Raw genomic sequence first — 27,817 nt, 5'->3', positions numbered from 1 at the left:
CGAGAGAATGGCGTGCAGTTTATTCTGCTATCAGGTATGTGCAGTTATAATTTTTTCTAGAGATGGAAAACACTAGAAAATGCTGCTGTTACCGGATTAATGTAAGTTAAGCCTGAATACAGTGATTTCATAATGACTGGTATCATGCTTACTCCCAGGGGTAATACCCTTTTGATATTGCAATATAAAACGTTTGCTGGCATGTTTAATCGTTTTCATATATGCTTTGGTGATAAAACTTTATTGGGGCCTAGTTTTTTCCACATGGCTGGCTTAAATTTTGACTAGAAACAGTTTCCTGAGGCTTTCCACTGTTGTAGAATAAAAGTTACAGTTGGTGCAGTTAAAATTACAAACTGTGACATCCAGCTTCCCTCAAAGGCCCTCAGAATGCTATAGGACATCTCTAAAGGGCCCAAAGGCTTTCCAAAGTTGTTTATTGGGGAGGCAGGGCCACAGCTTGCTGTGGCAGTTGGTTGTGACTGTTAAAAAACGTCTATTTCTCTTGTTAGGTGTATCCAGTCCACGGATCATCCATTACTTGTGGGATATTCTCCTTCCCAACAGGAAGTTGCAAGAGGATCACCCACAGCAGAGCTGCTATATAGCTCCTCCCCTAACTGCCATATCCAGTCATTCTCTTGCAAGCTCTCAACATAGCTGGAGGTAGTAAGAGGAAAGTGGTAAAATATAGTTAGTTTTTTCTTCAATCAAAAGTTTATTGTTTTTAAATAGTACCGGAGTGTACTATTTTATCTCAGGCAGCATTTAGAAGAAGAATCTGCCTGCATTTTTCTATGATCTTAGCAGAAGTAACTAAGATCCACTGCTATTCTCACATATGTCTGAGGAGTGAGGTAACTTCAGAGGGAGAATGGCGTGCAGGGTATCCTGCAATAAGGTATGTGCAGTTAAGTTTTTCTAGGGATGGAATTTGCTAGAAAATGCTGCTGATACCGGATTAATGTAAGTTAAAGCCTAAATACAGTGATTTAATAGCGACTAGTATCAGGCTTGCTATCAGAGGTATATACTCTGATTAATGTGCAATATAAAACGTTTGCTGGCATGTTTAATCGTTTTTATATATGCTTTGGTGATAAAACTTATTGGGGCCTAGTTTTTTCCACATGGCTCTGGGGTTAGACGTAATACAGAGCGCGCAGATGTTTTAAGGCCCATGTCTGATACTGCGTAAAAATATGCAGAAGCTGAGGAAGAGCTTCAGTCTGTGGGTGACGTCTCTGACTCTGGGAAACCTGATTCAGATATGTCTACTTTTAAATTTAAGCTTGAGAACCTCCGGGTGTTGCTTGGAGAGGTTTTAGCTGCTCTGAATGACTGTGACACAATTGCAGTGCCAGAGAAATTGTGTAGACTGGATAAATACTACGCAGTGCCGGTGTGTACTGACGTTTTTCCAATACCTAAAAGGTTTACAGAAATTATTACTAAGGAGTGGGACAGACCCGGTGTGCCGTTTTCCCCCCCCCTCCTATTTTTAGAAAAATGTTTCCGATAGACGCCACCACACGGGACTTATGGCAGACGGTCCCTAAGGTGGAGGGAGCAGTTTCTACTTTAGCAAAGCGTACCACTATCCCTGTCGAGGACAGTTGTGCTTTTTCAGATCCAATGGATAAAAAATTAGAAGGTTACCTTAAGAAAATGTTTATTCAACAAGGTTTTATCCTGCAGCCCCTTGCATGCATTGCTCCTGTCACTGCTGCTGCGGCGTTCTGGTTTGAGTCTCTGGAAGAGGCCTTTCAGACAGCTACTCCATTGACTGAAATACTTGACAAGCTTAGAACACTTAAGCTAGCTAATTCTTTTGTTTCTGATGCCATTGTTCATTTGACTAAACTAACGGCTAAGAATTCTGGATTCGCCATCCAGGCACGTAGGGCGCTATGGCTTAAATCTTGGTCAGCTGACGTGACTTCAAAGTCTAAATTACTTAACATTCCCTTCAAGGGGCAGACCCTATTCGGGCCTGGTTTGAAGGAAATTATTGCTGACATTACTGGAGGTAAGGGTCATACCCTTCCTCAGGACAGGGCCAATTCAAGGGCCAAACAGTCTAATTTTTCGTGCCTTTCAAAACTTCAAGACAGGTGCAGCATCAACTTCCTCTGCTACAAAACAAGAGGGAACTTTTGCGCAATCCAACCAGGCCTGGAGCAAAGGCAAGCAGGCCAGAAAGCCTGCTGCTGCCTCTAAGACAGCATGAAGGAACGGCCCCCTATCCGGCAACGGATCTAGTAGGGGGCAGACTTTCTCTCTTCGCCCAGGCATGGGCAAGAGATGTTCAGGATCCCTGGGCATTGGAGATCATATCTCAGGGATATCTTCTGGACTTCAAAGCTTCCCCCCACAAGGGAGATTTCACCTTTCGAGATTATCTGTAAACCAGATAAAGAAAGAGGCATTGTTACGCTGTGTGCAAGACCTCCTAATAATGGGAGTGATCCATCCAGTTCCACATATGGAACAAGGACAGGGATTTTATTCAAATCTGTTTGTGGTTCCCAAAAAAGAGGGAACCTTCAGACCAATTTTGGATCTAAAGATCTTAAACAAATTCCTCAGAGTTCCATCGTTCAAAATGGAAACTATTCGGACAATCCTACCTATGATCCAGGAGGGTCAGTACATGACCACAGTGGATTTGAAGGATGCTTACCTTCACATACCGATTCACAAAGATCATCATCGGTTCCTAAGGTTTGCCTTTCTAGACAGGCATTACCAGTTTGTGGCTCTTCCCTTCGGGTTAGCTACAGCCCCAAGAATTTTTACAAAGGTTCTGGGGTCTCTTCTGGCGGTCCTAAGACCACGGGTCATAGCAGTGGCCCCTTATCTAGACGACATCCTGATACAGGCGTCAAACTTCCAAATTGCCAAATCTCATACGGACATAGTGTTGGCATTTCTGAGGTCACATGGGTGGAAAGTGAACGAGGGAAAGAGTTCTCTATCACCCCTCACAAGGGTTTCCTTCCTAGGAACTCTGATAGATTCTGTAGAAATGAAAATTTACCTGACGGAGTCCAGGTTATCAAAGCTTCTAAATTCCTGCCGTGTTCTTCACTACATTCCGCGCCCTTCGGTGGCTCAGTGCATGGAAGTGATCGGCTTAATGGTAGCGGCAATGGACATAGTGCCATTTGCGCGCCTACATCTCAGACCGCTGCAATTATGCATGCTCAGTCAGTGGAATGGGGATTACACAGATTTGTCCCCTCTGCTAAATCTGGATCAAGAGACCAGAGATTCTCTTCTCTGGTGGCTATCTCGGGTCCATCTGTCCAAAGGTATGACCTTTCGCAGGCCAGATTGGACAATTGTAACAACAGATGCCAGCCTTCTAGGTTGGGGTGCAGTCTGGCATTCCCTGAAGGCTCAGGGATCGTGGACTCAGGAGGAGAAACTCCTCTCAATAAATATTCTGGAGTTAAAAACAATATTCAATGCTCTTCTAGCTTGGCCTCAGTTATCAACCCTGAGATTTCAGTCGGACAACATCACGACTGTGGCTTACATTAACCATCAAGGGGGGACCAGGAGCTCCCTAGCGATGTTAGAAGTCTCCAAGATAATTCGCTGGGCAGAGACTCACTCTTGCCATCTATCAGCGATCCATATCCCAGGTGTAGAGTACTGGGAGGCGGATTTTCTAAGTCGTCAGACTTTTCATCCGGGGGAGTGGGAACTCCATCCGGAGGTGTTTGCTTAATTGGTTCATCGTTGGAGCACACCAGAATTGGATCTCATGGCGTCTCGCCAGAACGCCAAGCTTCCTTGTTACGGATCCAGGTCCAGGGACCCAGAAGCGACGCTGATAGATGCTCTAGCAGCACCGTGGTTCTTCAACCTGGCTTATGTGTTTCCACCGTTTCCTCTGCTCCCTCGACTGATTGCCAAAATCAAACAGGAGAGAGCATCGGTGATCTTGATCGCGCCTGCGTGGCCACGCAGGACCTGGTATGCAGACCTGGTGGACATGTCATCCTTTCCACCTTGGCCTCTGCCTCTGAGACAAGACCTTCTACTACAAGGTCCTTTCAATCATCCAAATCTAATTTCTCTGAGACTGACTGCCTGGAGATTGAACGCTTGATTTTATCAAGGCGTGGCTTCTCCGAGTCAGTCATTGATACCTTAATACAGCCACGAAAGCCTGTAACCAGGAAAATCTACCATAAGATATGGCGCAAATATCTTCTTTGGTGTGAATCCAAGAATTACTCATGGAGTAAGGTTAGGATTCCTAGGATATTGTCCTTTCTCCAAGAGGGTTTGGATAAAGGATTATCAGCTAGTTCTTTAAAGGGACAGATTTCTTCTCTGTCTATCCTTTTGCACAAGCGTCTGGCAGAGGTTCCAGACGTCCAGGCATTTTGTCAGGCTTTGGTTAGAATTAAGCCTGTGTTTAAACCTGTTGCTCCTCCATGGAGCTTAAACTTGGTTCTTAAGGTTCTTCAAGGAGTTCTGTTTGAACCCCTTCATTCCATTGATATCAAACTTATATCTTGGAAAGTTCTGTTTTTGATGGCTATTTCCTCAGCTCGTAGAGTCTCTGAGTTATCAGCTTTACAATGTGATTCTCCTTATCTGATTTTCCATACAGATAAAGTAGTTCTGCGTACAAAACCTGGGTTTTTACCTAAGGTAGTTTCCAACAAGAATATCAATCAAGAGATTGTTGTTCCATCATTGTGTCCTAATTCTTCTTCAAAGAAGGAACGTCTTTTACATAATTTGGACGTAGTCCGTGCTTTAAAGTTTTACTTACAAGCGACTAAAGATTTTCGTCAAACATCTTCCCTGTTTGTTGTTTACTCTGGACAGAGGAGAGGTCAAAAGGCTTCGGCAACCTCTCTTTCTTTTTGGCTTCGGAGCGTAATACGCTTAGCCTATGAGACTGCTGGACAGCAGCCCCCTGAAAGGATTACAGCTCATTCTACTAGAGCTGTGGCTTCCACCTGGGCCTTTAAAAATGAGGCTTCTGTTGAACAGATTTGCAAAGCGGCGACTTGGTCTTCGCTTCATACCTTTTCAAAATTTTACAAATTTGATACTTTTGCTTCTTCGGAGGCTATTTTTGGGAGAAAGGTTCTACAGGCAGTGGTCCCTTCCGTTTAAGTACCTGCCTTGTCCCTCCCTTCATCCGTGTACTTTAGCTTTGGTATTGGAATCCCACAAGTAATGGATGATCCGTGGACTGGATACACCTAACAAGAGAAAACATAATTTATGCTTACCTGATAAATTTATTTCTCTTGTGGGGTATCCAGTCCACAGCCCGCCCTGTCCTTTTAAGGCAGGTCTAAATTTTAAACTACAGTCACCACTGCACCCTATGGTTTCTCCTTTCTCGGCTAGTTTCGGTCGAATGACTGGATATGGCAGTTAGGGGAGGAGCTATATATCAGCCCTGCTGTGGGTGATCCTCTTGCAACTTCCTGTTGGGAAGGAGAATATCCCACAAGTAATGGATGATCCGTGGACTGGATACACCACAAGAGAAATAAATTTATCAGGTAAGCATAAATTATGTTTTCGTTTTTTGATCCGTTTTTTGAACTAAGGGGTTAATCATCCATTTGCAAGTGGGTGCAATGCTCTGTTAGCCTATTATACACACTGTAAAAATTTCATTTGATTTACTGAATTTTTTCACTGTTTTTCAAATTCTGACAGCTTCCCTCAGCAGTCCCCTGCATGCTATAGGACATCTCTGAAGGGCTCAAAAGGCTTCAAAAGTAGGAGCTGTGGCAGTTATTATGACTGTTTAAAAAACATATTTTTCGTTTTGTTAATCTGTTTTTTGTATTAAGGGGTTAATCATCCATTTGCAAGTGGGTGCAATGCTCTGCTAACTTGTTACATACACTGTAAAAATTTCGTTAGTTTAACTGCCTTTTTTCACTGTTATTTCAAATTTTGGCAAAATTTGTTTCTCTTAAAGGCACAGTAACGTTTTTTTTTATATTGCTTGTTAACTTGATTTAAAGTGTTTTCCAAGGTTGCTAGTCTCATTGCTAGTCTGAATAAACATGTCTGACATAGAGGAAACTCCTTGTTTATGTTTAAAAGCCATGGTGGAACCCCCTCTTAGAATGTGTACCAAATGTACTGATTTTATTTTATGCAATAAAGATCATTTTCTGTCTTAAAAAAATTTATCACCAGAGGAATCTGACGAGGGGGAAGTTATGCCGACTAACTTTCCCCACGTGTCAGACCCTTTGACTCCCGCTTAAGGGACTCACGCTCAAATGGCGCCAAGTACATCTAGGGCGCCCATAGCGTTTACTTTACAAGACATGGCGGCAGTCATGGATAATACACTGTCAGCGGTATTAGCCAGACTACCTGAACTTAGAGGTAAGCGAGATAGCTCTGGGGTGAGACAAAATGCAGAGCATACTGACGCTTTAAGAACCATGTCTGATACTGCCTCACAATATGCAGAAGCTGAGGAAAGAGAGCTTCAGTCAGTGGGTGATGTTAATGACTCAGGAAAGATACCTGATTCTAATATTTCTACATTTAAATTTAAGCTTGAACACCTCCGCGTGTTGCTTAGGGAGGTTTTAGCTGCTCTGAATGACTGTGATACCATTGGATAAATACTTTGCAGTGCCGGTGTGTACTGATGTTTTTCCAAATACCTAAAAGGTTTACAGAAATTATTAATAAGGAATGGGATAGACCAGGTGTGCCGTTCTCTTCCCCTCCTATTTTTAGAAAAATGTTTCCAATAGACGCCACCACACAGGACTTATGGCAGACAGTCCCTAAGGTGGAGGGAGCAGTTTCTACTCTAGTAAAGCGTACTACTATCCCTGTCGAGGACAGTTGTGCTTTTTTTTTAGATCCAATGGATAAAAAATTAGAGGTTACCTTAAGAAAATATTTATTCAACAAGGTTTTATCCTACAGCCCCTTGCATGCATTGCCCCTGTCACTGCTGCTGCGGCGTACTGGTTTGAGTCTCTGGAACAGGCTTTACAGGTAGCGACTCCATTGGATGACATACTTGGCAAACTTAGAGCACTTAAGCTAGCCAATTCTTTTATTCTGATGCCATTGTTCATTTGACAAAACTAACGGCTAAGAATTCTGGTTTTGCTATACAGGCGCGCAGAGCGCTATGGCTTAGATCATGGTCAGCTGACGTGACTTCAAAATCTAAGCTACTTAACATTCCCTTCAAGGGGCAGACCCTATTCGGGCCTGGTTTGAAGGAGATTATTGCTGATATCACTGGAGGAAAAGGTCATGCCCTTCCTCAGGACAGGTCCAAATCTAGGGCCAAACAGTCTAATTTTCGTGCCTTTTCAAAACTTCAAGGCAGGTGCGGCATCAACTTCCTCTAATGCTAAACAAGAGGGAACTTTTGCTCAATCCAAGACGGTCTGCAGACCAATCCAGACCTGGAAAAAAGGTAAGCAGGCCAAAAAGCCTGCTGCTGCCTCTAAGACAGCATGAAGGAACGGCCCCCTATCCGGTAACGGATCTAGTAGGGGGCAGACTTTCACTCTTCGCCCAGGCGTGGGCAAGAGATGTTCAGGATCCCTGGGCGTTGGAAATTATATCCCAGGGATATCTCCTGGACTTCAAAGCTTTCCCCCCAAAAGGGAGATTTCACCTTTCACAATTATCTGCAAACCAGATAAAGAGAGAGGCATTCTTACACTGTGTACGAGACCTCCTAGTTATGGGAGTGATCCATCCAGTTCCAAAGGAGGAACAGGGACAGGGTTTTTACTCAAATCTGTTTGTGATTCCCAAAAAAGAGGGAACCTTCAGACCAATTTTGGATCTAAAGATCTTAAACAAATTCTTCAAAGTTCCATCATTCAAGATGGAAACTATTCGTACCATCCTACCAATGATCCAGGAGGGTCAATATATGACTACAGTGGATCTAAAGGATGCTTATCTTCACATTCCGATACACAAAGATCATCATCGGTTTCTCAGGTTTGCCTTTCTAGACAGGCATTACCAGTTTGTAGCTCTTCCCTTTGGATTAGCTACAGCCCCAAGAATCTTTACAAAGGTTCTAGGGTCGCTTCTGGCGGTCCTAAGGCCGCGGGGCATAGCAGTAGCCCCTTATTTAGACGACATCCTGATACAGGCGTCAAACTTCCAAATTGCCAAGACTCATACAGACGTAGTACTGGCATTTCTGAGGTCGCATGGGTGGAAAGTGAACGAGGAAAAGAGTTCTCTATCCCCACTCACAAGAGTTTCCTTTCTAGGGACTCTGATAGATTCTGTAGAAATGAAAATTTACCTGACGGAGTCCAGGTTATCAAAGCTTCTAAATTCCTGTCGGGTTCTTCATTCCATTCCGCGCCCTTCGGTGGCTCAGTGTATGGAAGTAATCGGCTTAATGGTAGCGGCAATGGACATAGTGCCGTTTGCACGCTTACATCTCAGACCGCTGCAACTATGCATGCTCAGTCAGTGGAACGGGGATTACACATATTTGTCCCCTCAACTGAATCTGGACCAAGAGACCAGGGATTCTCTTCTCTGGTGGCTATCTCGAGTCCATCTGTCCAAAGGTATGACCTTTCGCAGGCCAGATTGGACAATTGTAACAACAGATGCCAGCCTTCTAGGTTGGGGTGCAGTCTTGAATTCCCTGAAGGCTCAGGGATCGTGGACTCAGGAGGAGTCTCTCCTTCCAATAAATATTCTGGAACTAAGAGCGATATTCAATGGTCTTCAAGCTTGGCCTCAGTTAGCAACTCTGAGGTACATCAGATTTCAGTCGGACAGCATCACGACTGTAGCTTACATCAACCGTCAAGGGGGAACAAGAAGTTCCCTAGCGATGTTAGAAGTTTCAAAAATAATTCGCTGGGCAGAGATTCACTCTTGCCACCTATCAGCTATCAATATCCCAGGTGTAGAGAACTGGGAGGCGGATTTTCTAAGTCGTCAGACTTTTCATCCGGGAGAGTGGGAACTCCATCCGGAGGTTTTTGCACAACTGATTCATTGTTGGGGCAAACCAGAACTGGATCTCATGGCGTCTCGCCAGAACGCCAAGCTTCCGTGTTACAGATCCAGGTCCAGGGATCCCAAGGCGACACTGATAGATGCTCTAGCAGCGCCCTGGTCTTTCAACCTGGCTTATGTGTTTCCACCGCTTCCTCTGCTCCCTCGACTGATTGCCAAGATCAAGCAGGAGAGAGCATCTGTGATTCTGATAGCACCTGCGTGGCCACGCAGGACCTGGTATGCAGATCTAGTGGACATGTCATCCTTTCCACCATGGTCTCTGCCTCTGAGACAGGACCTTCTACTTCAGGGTCCTTTCAACCATCCAAATCTAATTTCTCTGAGGCTGACTGCCTGGAGATTGAACGCTTGATTTTATCAAAGCATGGCTTCTCCGAGTCAGTCATTGATACCTTAATACAGGCACGAAAGCCTGTCACCAGGAAAATTTACCATATGATAAGATATGGCGAAAATATCTTTATTGGTGTGAATCCAAGGGTTACTCATGGAGTAAGGTCAGGATTTCCAGGATATTATCCTTTCTCCAAGAAGGTTTGGAAAAAGGATTGTCAGCTAGTTCTTTAAAGGGACAGATTTCTGCTCTGTCTATTCTTTTGCACAAGCGTCTGGCAGATGTTCCAGACGTTCAGGCATTTTGCCAGGCTTTAGTTAGAATCAAGCCTGTGTTCTAACCTGTTGCTCCGCCATGGAGCTTAAATTTGGTTCTTAAGGTTCTTCAAGGAGTTCCGTTTGAACCTCTTCATTCCATAGATATCAAACTTTTATCTTGGAAAGTTTTTAGTTTTTTTTGGTAGCTATTTCCTCGGCTCGTAGAGTCTCCGAGTTATCTGCCTTACATTGTGACTCTCCTTATCTGATTTTCCATACGGATAAGGTAGTTCTGCGTACCAAACCTGGGTTTTTACCTAAGGTGGTATCTAACAAGAATATCAATCAAGAGATTATTGTTCCATCCTTGTGTCCTAATCCTTCTTCAAAGAAGGAACGTCTATTACACAATTTAGACGTGGTTCAAGCTTTAAAGTTTTACTTACAAGCTACTAAAGATTTTTGTCAAACATCTGCTTTGTTTGTTGTCTACTCTGGACAGAGGAGAGGTCAAAAGGCTTCGGCAACCTCTCTTTCTTTTTGGCTAAGAAGCATAATCCGCTTAGCCTATGAGACTGCTGGACAGCAGCCTCCTGAAAGGATTACAGCTCATTCTACTAGAACTGTGGCTTCCACTTGGGCCTTTAAAAATGAGGCTTCTGTTGAACAGATTTGCAAGGCAGTGACTTGGTCTTCGCTTCATACTTTTTCAAAATTCTACAAATTTGATACTTTTGCTTCTTCAGAGGCTATTTTTGGGAGAAATGTTTTACAGGCAGTGGTACCTTCTGTTTAAGTACCTGCCTTGTCCCTCCCTTCATCCGTGTACTTTAGCTTTGGTATTGGTATCCCACAAGTAATGGATGATCCGTGGACTGGATACACCTTACAAGAGAAAACACAATTTATGCTTACCTGATAAATTTATTTCTCTTGTGGTGTATCCAGTCCACGGCCCGCCCTGTCATTTTAAGGCAGGTAATTTTTAAATTTAAACTACAGTCACCACTGCACCCTATGGTTTCTCCTTTCTTGGCTTGTTTTTGGTCGAATGACTGGATATGGCAGTTAGGGGAGGAGCTATATAACAGCTCTGCTGTGGGTGTCCTCTTGCAACTTCCTGTTGGGAATGAGAATATCCCACAAGTAATGGATGATCCGTGGACTGGATACACCACAAGAGAAATAAATTTATCAGGTAAGCATAAATTGTGTTTTAAACTAAAGTCACCACTACACCCTATAGTTTCTCCTTTCTCTTGCTTGTCTTCGGTCGAATGAATGGATGTGGCAGTTAGGGGAGGAGCTATATAGACAGCTCTGCTGTGGGTGATCCTCTTGCAGCTTCCTGTTGGGAAGGAGAATATCCCACAAGTAATGGATGATCCATGGACTGGATACACCACAAGAGAAATACATTTATCAGGTAAGCATACATTTTTTACATTAAAAATACACAAAGTCCCTCCTAACAGTAAAACCCCACACCCACCCACCAAACCCCCCAAAATAAAAAAACTAACACTAAAAACGTAAACTACCTATTGCCCTGAGAGAGCAAAAGAGAGGGGGGAGAGAGAGCAAAAAAGAGGGGGAGAGAGAGCAAAAGAGAGGGGGGAGAGAAAGCAAAAGAGAGGGGGAGAGAGAGCAAAAGAAAGGGGGGGAGAGAGCTAAAGAGAGGGGAGGGAGAGAGCTAAAGAGGGGGAGAAAGCAAAAGAGAGGGGAGAGAGAGAGCAAAAGAGAGGGGAGAGAGAGAGCAAAAGAGAGGGAGAGAGAGAGCAAAAGAGAGAGGAGAGAGAGCAAAAGAGAGGTGGAGAGAGAGCAAAAGAGAGCAGGGAGAGAGAGAGCAAAAGAGAGGGGAAGAGAGAGCACAAAAAAGAGGGGAGAGAGAAAGCAAAAGAGAGGGGAGAGAGAGAAAGAGCAAAAGAGAGGGGAGAGAGAAAGAGCAAACGAGAGGGGAGAGAGAAAGAGCAAAAGAGAGGGGGGAGAGAGAGCAAGAGAGAGGGGGGAGAGAGAGCAAGAGAGAGGGGAGAGAGAGCAAAAGAGAGGGGACAGAGAGAGAGCAAAAGAGAGGGGGAAAACAAAAGTGAGGAGGGGGAGAGATAGAGCAAAAGAGAGGGGGATAGAGAGCAAAAGAGAGGGGGAGAGAGAGAGGAAGAGAGAGGGGGGAGAGAGCAAAATGGGTGGTGAAAGAATCCACCTGGATGGATTCTTTCACCACCCTGCTTTTTTTCGGAATCCACCTGGATGCAGCATAAGCTGCATCCAGGTGGATTTCGAAAGTGGCAGGGTGGTTCAGTCACCACAATAGACAGGCTTTCCCATTAGTATATACTGTATATAAATTCATTTCATACACACAGGCATATGAATATCTAATGTTAATAGGATATATATATATATATATATATATATATATATATATATATTCATTTCAATTAAATAACCCATTAAACTGTTGACCCAATGTTCCATTAAAATTATAAGATTAATAAGTGTGTGAAATAATCATTTTATAAAATATCTTAGAAATAAACAACTGAAGAGAAATAAAGAGTTTATTTTCTCTAAAATAAATTTCTCACACACGGCTGTGCCCCCAATGGTTGATCTTGAATAATGCAGCCAACTATATATATAACCTTAAGGAAATTAAGTAACCCTCAGGAGGGCAAAGCAGTGACCAATGAGAGCTGTCGCTCACACCTTAAATGTTTTCACTGGATGATTAGAAAGGAGGGAGGAGCTAAATTAGCAGACAAAAAATCTCTACACTTTGAAAAAGAAAAAACCCTTTTTGAGAGAGAAACACTTTAGAAGAGAGAGCTGGCTAAGCTGTTGAGGGCGTTTGTGATATCGGTTTTCCTTTTTTCTATATTGTGGAATAATCTCCTGTATGACAGTGAAACTTTTGGGGTGAAGACAAATCTCAAATTCCAGCTGCCTACCTGGTTAACTAAATTAACTTTTTGACCTTAAAGATAAACTCGCACAGATCCAACAGACACAGGAATCTTGTGTTCCTGTTCCTATTTGTATAATATAGAATTTTAATTTTTAAGAACTTTAATAATAAAGTATAGTTCATTGAAAATTAAAAAAAAAAAGAAACCAATGAATCAATATAGCGCATGGTGTGGGCTTGATTAGGATAACACATTATATGCACAATAATCATCATATCTATAACAGTAACTAAAAAAGTTTTGTTCATAGCATAAATTTCTTTATCTGCTTTAGTACAAAAAGATACTTAGCAACAAATAATCAAACTTAGATTAATAACAATGTTGTAATAAATTACAAAAGAAGAGCGTCATGCAATATAGCGCCTAACTTGGATGTGTCTGTAGACTTGGAGCTTGACTACCCTACGTTTCTCGTACATTGGAGCTTGACTTAATTTGGAGTTTCTAGCAGGGGAGCTTATTTCATTACCAATCTAGGAATGATATTCCACCTTTCATTACCACGGATTACTTACCTTATCGGAGAATCATAAAGCATGATGGAGAAAATAACTGTAAAAGGAAAGGGGACATCTGATTAAGCCATCAGATGAGCTGAATCAACCCTATAGATCAGTGAAGTGAGAGACAACACCCCATTAGAGGTGGAAAGAGTTCATTACATGAGCTTGTAGTCCACATACAACATTGTTATTTAATCTGTTCCAAATTTACAATATTTTAATATATTTTACTATGAACAAAACCATGAATGACAATTCTCAATAAACCCTAGCTATCAATACATTCATAAAAAAATAAAACAAATTTAAAAAAAGAGAATGTAATTCTAAAAATTTAAAAATTATATATAAAAGTAAAGCTTCAATTTTCTTATCCAGGGTTCTTTAGAAGATTTTAACTTTTAATCAGTTTTTTTGATTGCTAATAGCACTGAAATGTTTGTGTGAAAATTGGTTTAAAATGATTCCAAATAATTTCAATGTTTTACATTGAAAATATGGGGCCTATTTATCAAGCTCTGTATGGAGCTTGATGCTCCGTGTTTCTGGTGAGCCCTGGATGCAACAAAGCTGCATCCAGGTGAATTCAGAAAATGGCAGGGTGGTGAAAGAATCCACCACCCTGCCATTTTCGGAATCCACCAGGATGCAGTGAAGGCAAACGGAGAATTACAAAAAAAAAACCCCCGCCCGCATGAAGTATAATAAAAAAAAAAAAACAACCTCCCACACAAAGTATTAACACATACACCGCAAACCCACACATCGCAAAATAATAAAGTAATTAACCCCTTAATCCCTTAACCGTCAACCACCCACATCGCAATAAACCTAATTACCCTATTAACCCCTAAACCGCAAACCCCCCACATCGCAATAAACTTAATTACCCTATTAACCTTTAAACCGCAAAACCCCCTCATCGCAATAAACATAATAAACCTATTAACCCCTTAACCGCAAAACCCACACATCGCAGTAAACCTATTTACCCTATTAACCTCTAAACCGCAAAAACCCCACATCATAAGAAACCTAATTAACCTGTTAACCCCTTAAACTGCTGAAACCCACAACACAAATAACTAATTAAATTACTAAGCCCCCTAACCTAACACCCCCTAACATAACACCCCCTAAATTAACATAAATTAACTAAACTAAAAAATACTAAAGTTACAAAAAAAGAAGAAGCTAAGATTACAGAAAATAAAAAAAGGCTAACATTACAGAAAATAAAAAAACAAATTACCAAAGTTTACAAAATTAAACCTAATTCCTATGAAAATAAAAAAGCCCCCCTAAATACAAACACCCCCTACTCTAAGAATACGAAGCTGCATCCAGGTGAATTCAGAAAATGGCAGGGTGGTGAAAGAATCCACCACCCTGCCATTTTCGGAATCCACCAGGATGCAGCAAAGGCAAACGGAGCATTACAAAAAAAAACCAAAAAAAAACATTGCCTGCACGAAGTATGACAAAAAAAAAAAAAACGAACCTCCCACACGAAGAATTAACACATACACTGCAAACCCACACATCGCAAAATAATAAAGTAATTAACCCCTTAATCCCTTAACCGTAAACCACACACATCGCAATAAACCTAATTACCTTATTAACCCCTAAACCGCAAACCCCCACATCGCAATAAACCTAATTACCCTACTAACCCCTAAACCGCAACCCCCCCACATCGCAATAAACATAATTAACATATTAACCCCTAAACCACAAAACCCACACATCGCAATAAACCTAATTACCCTATTAACCCCTAAACCGCAAAAACCCTCATCACAATAAACATAATTAACCTATTAACCCCTTAACCGCAAAACCCACACATCGCAATAAACCTATTTACCCTATTAACCCCTAAAGCGCAAAAAACCCACATCGCAATAAACCTAATTAACCTGTTAACCCCTTAAACTGCCAAAACCCACAACGCAAATAACTAATTAAATTACTAAGCCCCCTAACCTAACAACCCCTAACATAACACCCCCTAAATTAACACAAATTAAGTAAACTAAAAAATACTAAAGTTACAAAAAAAAGAAGCTAAGATTACAAAAAATTAAAAAGGCTAACATTACAGATAATAAAAAAAACAAATTACCAAAGTTTACAAAATTAAACCTAATCCCTATAAAAATAAAAAGCCCCTCCTAAATAAAAACACCCCCTACTCTAAGCATAAAATACCAGTAGCTCTTAAAAGGGCTTTTTGCATGGCATTGCCCCAAGATAAACAGCTCTTTTACATTAAAAATACACAAAGTCCCCTCTAACAGTAAAACCCCACACCCACCCACCAAACCCCCCAAAATAAAAAAAAACTAACACTAAAAAACCTAAACTACCTATTGCCCTGAGAGAGCAAAAGGGAGGGGGGGGGGAAGAGAGAGCAAAAGAGAAGGGGGAGAGCAAAAGGGAGGGGGGGGTAGAGAGAGCAAAAGAGAGGGGGGGGAGAGAGCAAAAGAGGGGGGGAGAGAGCTAAAGAGAAGGGAGGGAGAGAGCTAAAGAAAGGGGAGATAGAGAGCAAAAGAGAGGGGAGAGAGAGAGCAAAAGAGAGGGGAGAGAGAGAGCAAAAGAGAGGGGAGAGAGAGAGCAAAAGAGAGGGGAGAGAGAGTGCAAAAGAGAGGGGAGTGAGAGAGCAAAAGAGAGGGTGGAGAGAGAGAGCAAAAGAGAGGGGGGAGAGAGAGAGCAAAAGAGAGGGGGGAGAGAGAGAGAGCAAAAGAGAGGGGGAGAGAGAGCAAAAGAGAGGGGAGAGAGAGAGAGCAAAAGAGAGGGGGAGAGCAAAAGAGAGGGGGGAGATATAGAGCAAAAGAGAGGGGGGATAGAGAGCAAAAGAGAGGGGAGAGAGAAAGCAAGAGAGAGGGGGGGAGAGAGCAAAAGTCGTGGTGAAAGAGTCCACCTGGATGGATTCTTTCACCACCCTGATTTTTTTCGGAATCCACATGGATGCAGCATAAGCTGCATCCAGGTGGATTCCAAAAATGGCAGGGTGGTTCCGTCACCACAATAGACTGGCCTTCCCGAAAATGGCAGGGTGGTTTGGTGGTTCCGTCACCACAATAGACTGCCCTCTAGGCAGGCTTTCCCACTAGTATATATATAAATTCATTTCAGACATACAGGCATATGCATATCTAATGTTAATAGGATATATATATATATATATATATATTCATTTCAATTAAATAACCCATTTAAATGTTGACCCAATGTTCCATTATAATTATAAGATCAATAAGTGAGTGAAATAATCATTTTATAAAATATCTTAGAAATAAACAAATGAAGTATAGAGAAATAGAGAGTTTATTTTATCTAAAATAATCTTCTCACACACGGCTGTGCCCCCAATGGTTTATCTTGAATAATGCAGCCAAATATATATAACCTTAAGGAAATTAAGTAACCCCCAGGAGGGCAAAGCAGTGACCAATGAGAGCTGTCGCTCACACCTTAAATGTTTTCACTGGATGATTAAAAAGGAGGGAGGAGCTAAGTTAGCAGACAAAAAATCTCTACACTTTGAAAAAGAAAAAACCCTTTTTGAGAGAGAAACACTTTAGAAGAGAGAGCTGGCTAAGCTGTTGAGTGCGTTTGTGATACCGGTTTTCCTTTTTCTATATTGTGGAATACTCTCCTGTATGACAGTGAAACTTTTGGGGTGAAGACAAATCTCAAATTCCAGCTGCCTACCTGGTTAACTAAATTAACTTTCTGGCCTTAAGGATAAACTCGCACAGGTCCAACAGACACAGGAATCTTGTGTTCCTGTTTCTATTTGTATAATATAGAATTTTAATTTTTAAGCACTTTAATAAAAAAGTATAGTTCATTGAAAATTTAAAAAAAAAGAAACCAATGAATCAATATAGCGCATGGTGTGGGCTTGATTAGGCTAACACATTATATGCACAATAAGCATCATATCTATAACAGTAACTAAAAAGGTTTTGTTCATAGCATAAATTTCTTTTTCTGCTTTAGTACAAAAATATACTTAGCAACAAATAATCAAACTTAGATTAATAACAATGTTGTAATAAATTGCAAAAGAAGAGCGTCATGCAATATAGCGCCTAACTTGGATGTGTCTGCAGACTTGGAGCTTGACTACCCTACGTTTCTCGTACATTGGAGCTTGACTTAATTTGGAGTTTCTAGCAGGGGAGCTTATTTCATTACCAATCTAGGAATGATATTCCACCTTTCATTACCACGGATTACTTACCTTATCGGAGAATCATAAAGCATGATGGAGAAAATAACTGTAAAAGAGAAGGGGACATCTCATTAAGCCATCAGATGAGCTGAATCAACCCTATAGATCAGTGGGGTGAGATACAACACCCCATTAAAGGTGGAAAGAGTTCATTACATGAGCTTGTAGTCCACATACAACATTGTTATTTAATTTTAATACATTTTACTATGAATAAAACCATGAAAGACAATTCTCAATAAACCCTAGCTATCAATACATTCATAAAAAGATAAAAAAAAATTTTTTTTAAATCTTCTTTAGAAGATTTTAACTTTTAATCAGTTTTTTTGATTGCTAATAGCACTGAAATGTTTGTGCATCTGATTAGTTAACGTCATCAGGCCTCTCCATGTGAAAATTGGTTTAAAATGATTCCAAAAAATGTCAATGTTTTACATTGAAAATATGGGGCCTATTTATCAAGCTCTGTATGGAGCTTGATGCTCCGTGTTTCTGGTGAGCCTTCAGGCTCGCCAGAAACACAAGTTATGAAGCAGCGGTCTGAAGACCGCTGCTCCATAACCTGTCCACCTGTTTTGAGGTGGTGGACAGACATCGTCAGAAATCAACCCGATCCAATACGATCGGGTTGATTGATACCCCTGCTAGCGGACGCGAATCTGCAGGGGGCGATATTGCACCAGCAGTTCAACAGAACTGCTGGTGCAATGATAAATGCAGATAGCGTATGCTGTCGGCATTTATCGATGTGCAGCGGACATGTCCCTGGAGAATAACATAAATAAGAAATTGTATGGGAATGTGTGTGTGTGTGTATATATATATATACAGCAACAAACGAAAGCACTCTCAGGACTTGTTAGTAGTGGGTCATAAACTAATGTTTATTGACGTTTCGGGGTTCACACAGACCCCTTCATCACATATATATGTGTGTGTGTTTGTAATATATATATATATATATATATACTATAATTGCATTTGTCATATCCGTTGCCGTTAGCAGTTGCGCACGTATCCTCAATGGAATGTTGGCAGCGCGAGGCAGCCAACAGAATGTTGGCTGCGCGTGCATCCAAAAGAATTCACCTGTATGCAACGAAGCTGCATCCAAGTGAATTCAGAAAATGGCAGGGTGGTGAAAGAATCCACCACCCTGCCATTTTCGGAATTCACCGGGATGCAGCAAAGGCAAACGGAGCATTAAAAAAAAAAAAAAACACCACCCACACGAAGTATAAGAAAAAAAAAAAACGAATCTCCCACACGAAGTATTAAAACATACAACGCAAACCCACACATTGCAAAATAATAAAGTAATTAACCCCTTAATCCCTTAACCGTCAACCACCCACATCGCAATAAACCTAATTACTCTATTAACCCCTAAACCGCAAACCCCCCACATCGCAACATAATTAACCAATTAACCCCTAAACCGCAAAACACACACATCGCAATAAACCTAATTACCTTATTTACCCCTAAACCGCAAAACCCCCTCATCGCAATAAACATAATTAACCTAATAACCCTTTAACCGCAAAACCCACACATCGCAATAAACCTATTTACCCTATTAACCCCTAAACCGCAAAACCCCCACATCGCAATAAACCTAATTAACCTGTTAACCCCTTAAACTGCCAAAACCCACAACGCAAACAACTAATTAAATTACTAAGCCCCCTAACCTAACACCCCCTAATTTAACACAAATTAACTAAACTAAAAAATACTAAAGTTACAAAAAAAGAAGAAGCTAAGATTACAGAAAATAAAAAAACAAATTACCAAAGTTTACAAAATTAAACCTAATCCCTATGAAAATAAAAAGCCCCCCTAAATAAAAACACCCCCTACTCTAAGATTAAACTACCAGTAGCCCTTAAATGGCTTTTTGCAGGGCATTGCCCCAAGATAAACAGCTCTTTTGCATTAAAAATACACAAAGTCCCCCCTAACAGTAAAACCCCACACACACCCACCCACCAAACACCCCAAAATAAAAAAACTAACACTTAAAAACCTAAAGTACCTATTGCCCTGAGAGAGCAAAAGAGAGGGGGGAAAGAGAGCAAAAGAGAGGGGGAGAGAGAGCAAAAGTGAGGGGGGGGGGAGAGGTAAAGAGAGGGGAGGGAGAGAGCTAAAGAGAGGGGAGGGAGAGAGCTAAAGAGAGGGGAGAGAGAGAGCAAAATAGAGGGGAGAGAGAGAGCAAAAGAGAGGGGAGAGAGAGAGCAAAAGAGAGGGGAGAGAGAGCAAAAGAGAGGGAGAGAGAGAGCAAAAGAGAGGGGATAGAGAGAGCAAAAGAGAGGGGAGAGAGAGAGCAAAAGAGAGGGGGAGAGAGAGCACAAAAGAGAGGGAGAGAGAGCACAAAAGAGAGGGGAGAGAGAAAGCAAAAGAGAGGGGAGAGAAAGAAATATCAAAAGAGAGGGGAGAGAGAGAGAGCAAAAGAGAGGGGGAGTGCAAAAGAGGGGGGGAGAGATAGAGCAAAATAAAGGGGGAGGGACAGCAAAAGAGAGGGGGAAGAGAGAGCAAAAGAGAGGTGGGAGAGAGAGCAAGAGTGGGGGGGGGGAGAAAGCAAAAGGGGCGGTGAAAGAATCCACCTGGATGGATTCTTTCACCACCTTGCTTTTTTCGGAATCCACTTGGATGCAGCAGGGCAGGGTGGTACGAAAATGGCAGGGTGGTTCGGTGGTTCCATCACCTCAATAGACTGCCCTCTGGGCAGGATTTCCCACTAGAATATATGTAAATTCATTTCAGATATACAGGCATATGCATATCTAATGTTAATAGTATATATATATATATGTATATATATATATATATATATATATATATATATATATATATATATATATATATATATATATATATATATATATATATATTCATTTCAATTAAATAACCCATTTAACTGTTGACCCAATGTTCCATTATAATTATAAGATTAATAAGTGTGTGAAATAATCATTTTATAAAATATCTTAGAAATAAACAACTGAAGTATAGAGAAATAAAGAGCTTATTTTATCTAAAATAAACTTCTCACACACGGCTGTGCCCCCAATGGTTTATCTTGAATAATGCAGCCAAATTTATATAACCTTAAGGAAATTAAGTAACCCCCAGGAGGGCAAACCAGTGACCAATGAGAGCTGTCACTCACACCTTAAATGTTTTCACTGGATGATTAAAAAGGAGGGAGGAGCTAAGTTAGCAGACAAAAAATCTCTACATTTTGAAAAAGAAATAACCCTTTTTGAGAGAGAAACACTTTAGAAGAGAGAGCTGGCTAAGCTGTTGAGGGTGTTTGTGATACCTGTTTTCCTTTTTCTATATTGTGGAATAATCTCCTGTATGACAGTGAAACTTTTGGGGTGAAGACAAATCTCAAATTCCAGCTGCCTACCTGGTTAACTAAATTAACTTTTTGGCCTTAAGGATAAACTCGCACAGGTCCAACAGACACAGGAATCTTGTGTTGCTGTTCCTATTTGTATAATATAGAATTTTAATTTTTAAGAACTTTAATAAAAAAGTATAGTTCATTGAAATTTTTTATAAAAAAGAAACCAATGAATCAATATAGCGCATGGTGTGGGCTTGATTAGGATAACACATTATATGCACAATAATCATCATATCTATAACAGTAACTAAAAAAGTTTTGTTCATAGCATAAATTTCTTTATCTGCTTTAGTACAAAAAGATACTTAGCAACAAATAATCAAACTTAGATTAATAACAATGTTGTAATAAATTACAAAAGAAGAGCGTCATGCAATATAGCGCCTAACTTGGATGTGTCTGTAGACTTGGAGCTTGACTACCCTACGTTTCTCGTACATTGGAGCTTGACTTAATTTGGAGTTTCTAGCAGGGGAGCTTATTTCATTACCAATCTAGGAATGATATTCCACCTTTCATTACCACGGATTACTTACCTTATCGGAGAATCATAAAGCATGATAGAGAAAATAACTGTAAAAGGAAAGGGGACATCTGATTAAGCCATCAGATGAGCTGAATCAACCCTATAGATCAGTGGGGTGAGAGACAACACCCCATTAAAGGTGGAAAGAGTTCATTACATGAGCTTGTAGTCCACATACAACATTGTTATTTAATCTGTTCCAAATTTACAATATTTTATTACATTTTACTATGAACAAAACCATGAAAGACAATTCTCAATAAACCCTAGCTATCAATACATTCATAAAAAGATAATAATAAAAAAAAGAGAATGTAATTCTAAAAATTTAAAAATGATATATAAAAGGAAAGCTTCAATTTTCTTATCCAGGGTTCTTTAGAAGATTTTAACTTTTAATCAGTTTTTTTGATTGCTAATAGCACTGAAATGTTTGTGCATCTGATTAGTTAACGTCATCAGGCCTCTCCATGTGAAAATTGGTTTAAAATGATTCCAAATAATTTCAATGTTTTACATTGAAAATATTGGGCCTATTTATCAAGCTCTGTATGGAGCTTGATGCTCCATGTTTCTGGTGAGCCTTCAGGCTCGCCAGAAACACAAGTTATGAAGCAGCGGTCTAAAGACCGCTGCTCCATAACCTGTCTGCCTGTTTTGAGGTGGTGGACAGACATCGTCAGAAATCAACCCGATCCAATACGATCGGGTTGATTGACACCCCTGCTAGTTGCCAATTGGCCACGAATCTGCAGGGGGCGGTATTGCACCAGAAGTGGACCAGAACTGCTGGTGCAATGATAAATACAGAGAGCGTATGCTGTCGGCATTTATCGATGTGCAGCGGACATGTCCCTGGAGAACAACATAAATAAGAAATTGTATGGGAATGTGTGTGTGTGTGTGTATATATATATATATACAGCAACAAACGAAAGCACTCTCAGGACTTGTTAGTAGTGGGTCATAAACTAATGTTTATTGACGTTTCGGGGTTCACACAGACCCCTTCATCACATATATATGTGTGTGTGTTTGTAATATATATATATATCTATACTATAATTGCATTTGTCATGTCCGTTGCCGTTGGCAGTTGCACACGCATCCTCAATGGAATGGTGGCAGTGCGAGGCAGCCAACAGAATGTTGGCTGCGAGTGCAGCCAAAATAATTCACCTGTATGCAACGAAGCTGCATCCAGGTGAATTCAGAAAATGGCAGGGTGGTGAAAGAATCCACCACCCTGCCATTTTCGGAATCCACCAGGATGCAGCAAAGGCAAACGGAGCATTAAAAAAAAAACAAAAAAAACACAGCCAGCACGAAGTATAACAAAAAAAAATGAACTTCCCACACAAAGTATTAACACATACACCGCAAACCCACACATCACAAAATAATAATAAGTAATTAACCCCTTAATTCCTTAACCGTCAACCACCCACATTGCAATAAACCTAATTACCCTATTAACCCCTAAACCGTAAAACCCCCACATCGCAATAAACATAATTAACCTATTAACCCCTTAACCGCAAAACCCACACATCGCAATAAACCTATTAACCCTATTAACCCCTAAACCGCAAAACCCCACATCGCAATAAACCTAATTAACCTGTTAACCCCTTAAACTGGCAAAACCCACAACACAAATAACTAATTAAATTACCAAGCCTCCTAACCTAAAGCAAAAGAGAGGGGAGAGAGGAAAGCAAAAGCGAGGGGGAGAGAGAGAGCAAAAGAGAGGGGGGAGAGATAGAGCAAAAGAGAGGGGGAGAGAGAGCAAAAGAGAGGGGGAGAGAGAGCAAAAGAGAGGGGGGAGAGATAGCAAAAGAGAGGGGGGAGAGAAAGCAAGAGAGAGGGGGGGAGCAAAATGGGTGGTGAAAGAATCCACTTGGATGGATTCTTTCAACACCCTGCTTTTTCGAAATCCACCTGGATGCAGCATAAGCTGCATCTAGGTGGATTCCGAAAATGGCAGGGTGGTTCCGTCACCACAATAGACTGCCCTTCCAAAAATGGCAGGGTGGTTCGGTGGTTCCGTCACCACAATAGACTGCCCTCTGGGCAGGCTTTCCCACTTATATATATATAAATTCATTTCAGACATACAGGCATATGCATATCTAATGTTAATAGTATATATATATATATATATATATATATATATATATATATATATATATATATATATATATATATATATATTCATTTCAATGAAATAACCCATTTAACTGTTTACCCAATGTTCCATTATAATTATAAGATCAATAAGTGTGTGAAATAATCATTTTATAAAATATCTTAGAAATAAACAACTGATGTATAGCGAAATACAGAGTTTATTTTATCTTCTATTTACCCTATTAACACCTAAACCGCAAAACCCCCACATCACAATAAACCTAATTACCCTATTAACCCCTAAACCGCAACCCACCCACATCGCAATAAACATAATTAACCAATTAACCCCTAAACCGCAAAACCCACACATCGCAATAAACCTAATTACCCTATTTACCCCTAAACCGCAAAACCCCCTCATCGCAATAAACATAATTAACCTAATAACCCCTTAACCGCAAAACCCACACATCGCAATATACCTATTTACCCTATTAACCCCTAAACCGCAAAAACCCCACATCACAATAAACCTAATTAACCTGTTAACCCCTTAAACTGCCAAAACCCACAACACAAATAACTAATTAAATTACTAAGCCCCCTAACCTAACACCCCCTAACATATCACCCCCTAAATTAACACAAATTAACTAAACTAAAAAATACTAAAGTTACAAAAAAAGAAGAAGCTAAGATTACAACAAATAAAAAAGGCTAACATTACAGAAAATAAAAAAACAAATTACCAAAGTTTACAAAATTAAACCTAATCCCTATGAAAATAAAAAAGCCCCCCCTAAATAAAAACACCCCCTACTCTAAGAATAAACTACCAGTAGCCCTTAAAAGGGCTTTTTGCAGGGTATTGCCCCAAGATAAACAGCTATTTTACATTAAAAATACACAAAGTCCCCCCTAACAGTAAAACCCCACACCCACCCACCAAACCTCCCAAAATAAAAAAACTAACACTAAAAAAATACCTATTGCCCTGAGAGAGCAAAAAAAGGGGGGAGAGATAGCAAAAGAGAGGGGGAGACAGAGCAAAAGAGAGGGGGAGAGAGAGCAAAAGAGAGGGGGAGAGAGAGCAAAAGAGAGGGGGAGAGAGAGCAAAAGAGAGGTGGGAGAGAGCTAAAGAGAGGGGAGGGAGAGACCAAAAGAGAGGGGAGAGAGCAAAAGAGAGGGGAGAGAGAGACCAAAAGAGAGTGAGAGAGAGAGCAAAAGAGAGGGGGAGAGAGATCAAAAGACAGGGGGAGAGAGAGCAAAAGAGAGGGCGGAGAGAGAGAGCAAAAGAGACGGGGGAGAGAGAGCAAAAGAGAGGGGAGAGCGAGAGAGAGCAAAAGAGAGGGGAGAGAGAGAGTGTTTGAGAGAGAAACACTTTAGAAGAGAGAGCTGGCTAAGCTGTTGAGGGCGTTTGTGATACCTGTTTTCCTTTTTATATATTGTGGAATACTCTCCTGTATGACAGTGAAACTTTTGGGGTGAAGACAAATCTCAAATTCCAGCTGCTTACCTGGTTAACTAAATTAACTTTTTGGCCTTAAGGATAAACTCGCACAGATCCAACAGACGCAGGAATCTTGTGTTCCTGTTTCTATTTGTATAATATAGAATTTTAATTTCTCTTGTAAGGTGTATCCAGTCCACGGATTCATCCATTACTTGTGGGATATTCTCCTTCCCAACAGGAAGCTGCAAGAGGATCACCCACAGCAGAGCTGTCTATATAGCTCCTTCCCTAACTGCCACCCCCAGTCATTCTCTTGCAGCTCTCGACAAGGGAAGTATCAAGAGAGATGTGGTGAATTAGTGTAATTTATCTTCAATCAAAAGTTTGTTATTTTTAAACGGTACCGGAGTTGTACTGTTTTTTCCTCAGGCAGAAATTAGAAGAAGAGTTTTGCCTGAGGTTTTCGATGATCTTAGCAGGTTGTAACTAAGGTCCACTGCTGTTCTCACACATAACTGAAGAGTATGGGAAACTTCAGCTGGGGGAACGGCCTGCAGAATTAACTGCTCTGAGGTATGTTCAGTATATTTTTTTCTAGAAGAGATGATAAAGCCTAGAAAATGCTGACAGTGCCTGATATATGTAAGGTAAGCCTGATTGTAGTGATTTAACAAACGACTGGCATCATGCTTGCAGTAAAGGATAATATTAATATTACTTGCTCTTATGGCCTAGTATGTAAAACGTTTGTATGATATATAAGGAACGTTTTTTGCTGAGGGTGATAAATCTTTATTTGGGGCCTAGTTTTCCACATGGCTGACTAGATTTCTCCTAGGAGTAGTTATTATGGCCCTTTCACTGTGAGTGCATGGTGGGAGGGGCCTATTTTCGCGCTCTAATTGCGCAGTAGTTTTTACATTCTGAGACATCCAGCTTCCCTGAAGGAGTCCCCTGACATATTGGACCTCTGTAAGGGGTTTTTGTTCCTACAAAAGTCGTTTTATGGGAAGGTAGGAGCCACAGTAGAGCTGTGGCAGTTTGCTTATGACTGTTATAACGTTTTCTCCAACATTGGTGTGTCCGGTCCACGGTGTCATCCATTACTTGTGGGATATTCTCCTCCCCCACAGGGAAAGGCAAGGAGAGCACACAGCAAGAGCTGTCCATATAGTCCCAACCAGGCTCCGCCCCCCCAGTCATTCTCCTTGCCACTCTGAACAAGTAGCATCTCCTCGGGGATGGTGAGGAGTTTGTGGTGTTTAGTTGTAGTTTTTTATTCTTCTATCAAGAGTTTGTTATTTTAAAATAGTGCTGGTATGTACTATTTACTCTGAAACAGAAAGAGATGAAGATTTCTGTTTGTGAGAGGAGTATGATTTTAGCAGACAGTAACTAAAATTGTTTGCTGTTTCCACATAGGACTGTTGAGATGAAGTAACTTCAGTTGGAGGAAACAGTTAGCAGACTTTTCTGCTTAAGGTATGACTAGCCATATTTCTAACAAGACTGTGTAATGCTGGAAGGCTGTCATTTTCCCCTCATGGGGATCGGTAAGCCATTTTCTTAGTCTCAAACAGAATAAAGGGCTTATTATGGGCTATAAACTGGTAGACACTTTTAGGGGCTAAATCGATTGCTTTATTTAAGTATTATATGCAGTTTGAAGTTGTATTTCACACTTTTATAACATTGGGGAACGTTTTTAGCACCAGGCACTTGTTAAGACACCTTCCCAGTCAGGAAGGGCCTTTCTCTGTAGTAGGCAGAGCCTCATTTTCGCGCCATTACTGTGCAGTTAATTTTGAGTTCAGTACATGCAGCTGCATGTGTGAGGGTTTGGAATCCACTAAAAACGTTCCTAGAAGGCTTCATTTGGTATCATATACCCCCCTGGGATTGGTGAAGTTGCAGCAAAGGCTGTGGCTGGGACTGTAAGGGGGTTAAAATTAAAAACGGCTCCGGTTTCCACATTTTAAGGGTTAACAGCTTGAAAATTGGGGTGCAATACTTTGAATGTATTAAGACACTGTGGTGAAAATTTGGTAAAGATTGGATAATTCCTTCATAGTTTTTCACATATTCAGTAATAAAGTGTGCCCTGTTTAACATTTAAAGAGACAGTAACGGTTTTGTTTTAAAACGGTTTTTGTGCTTTATTAACCAGTTTAAGCCTGTTTAACATGTCTGTACCTTCAGATAGATCATGTTCTGTATGTATGGTAGCCAATGGGGTTCCCCCTTCAAATATAGTGTGATAATTGTGCCATTGCGTCCAAACAAAGTAAGGACAGAACTGTCACAAATTGTAAAGTTGCCCAGGATGATTCCTCAGATGAAGGAAGTAGACATAGTTCTACATCATCTCCTTCTGTGTCTATACCAGTTATGCCCGCGCAGGCGACCCCTAGTACTTCTAGTGCGCCAATGCTTGTTACTATGCAGTAATTGACGGCAGTAATGGATAACTCCATAGCTAATATTTTATCCAAAATGCCAGCATTTCAGAGAAAGCGCGATTGCTCTGTTTTAAACACTGTAGAGCAGGAGGGCGCTGATGATAATTTTTCTGTCATACCCTCACACCAATCTGAAGTGGCAGTGAGGGAGGGTTTGTCAGATGGTGAAATTTCTGATACAGGAAGAATTTCTCATCAGGCAGAACCTGATGTTGTGACATTTAAATTTAAATTAGAGCATCTCCGTGCATTACTTAAGGAGGTGCTATCTACTCTGGATGATTGTGACAATCTGGTCAACCCAGAAAAATTGTGCAAGATGGACAGTTCCTTGAGGTCCCGGTGCACCCTGATGCTTTTCCGATACCTAAACGGGTGGCGGACATAGTGAATAAGGAGTGGGAGAAGCCAGGCATACCTTTTTGTACCTCCTCCTATATTTAAGAAATTGTTCCCTATGGTCGACCCCAGGAA

This window comes from Bombina bombina, chromosome 6 (assembly GCF_027579735.1).
Source record: "Bombina bombina isolate aBomBom1 chromosome 6, aBomBom1.pri, whole genome shotgun sequence".
Classification (NCBI taxonomy): domain Eukaryota; kingdom Metazoa; phylum Chordata; class Amphibia; order Anura; family Bombinatoridae; genus Bombina; species Bombina bombina.
The sequence above is the reverse complement of the archived record's forward strand: the minus strand, read 5'-3'. Positions refer to the sequence as shown.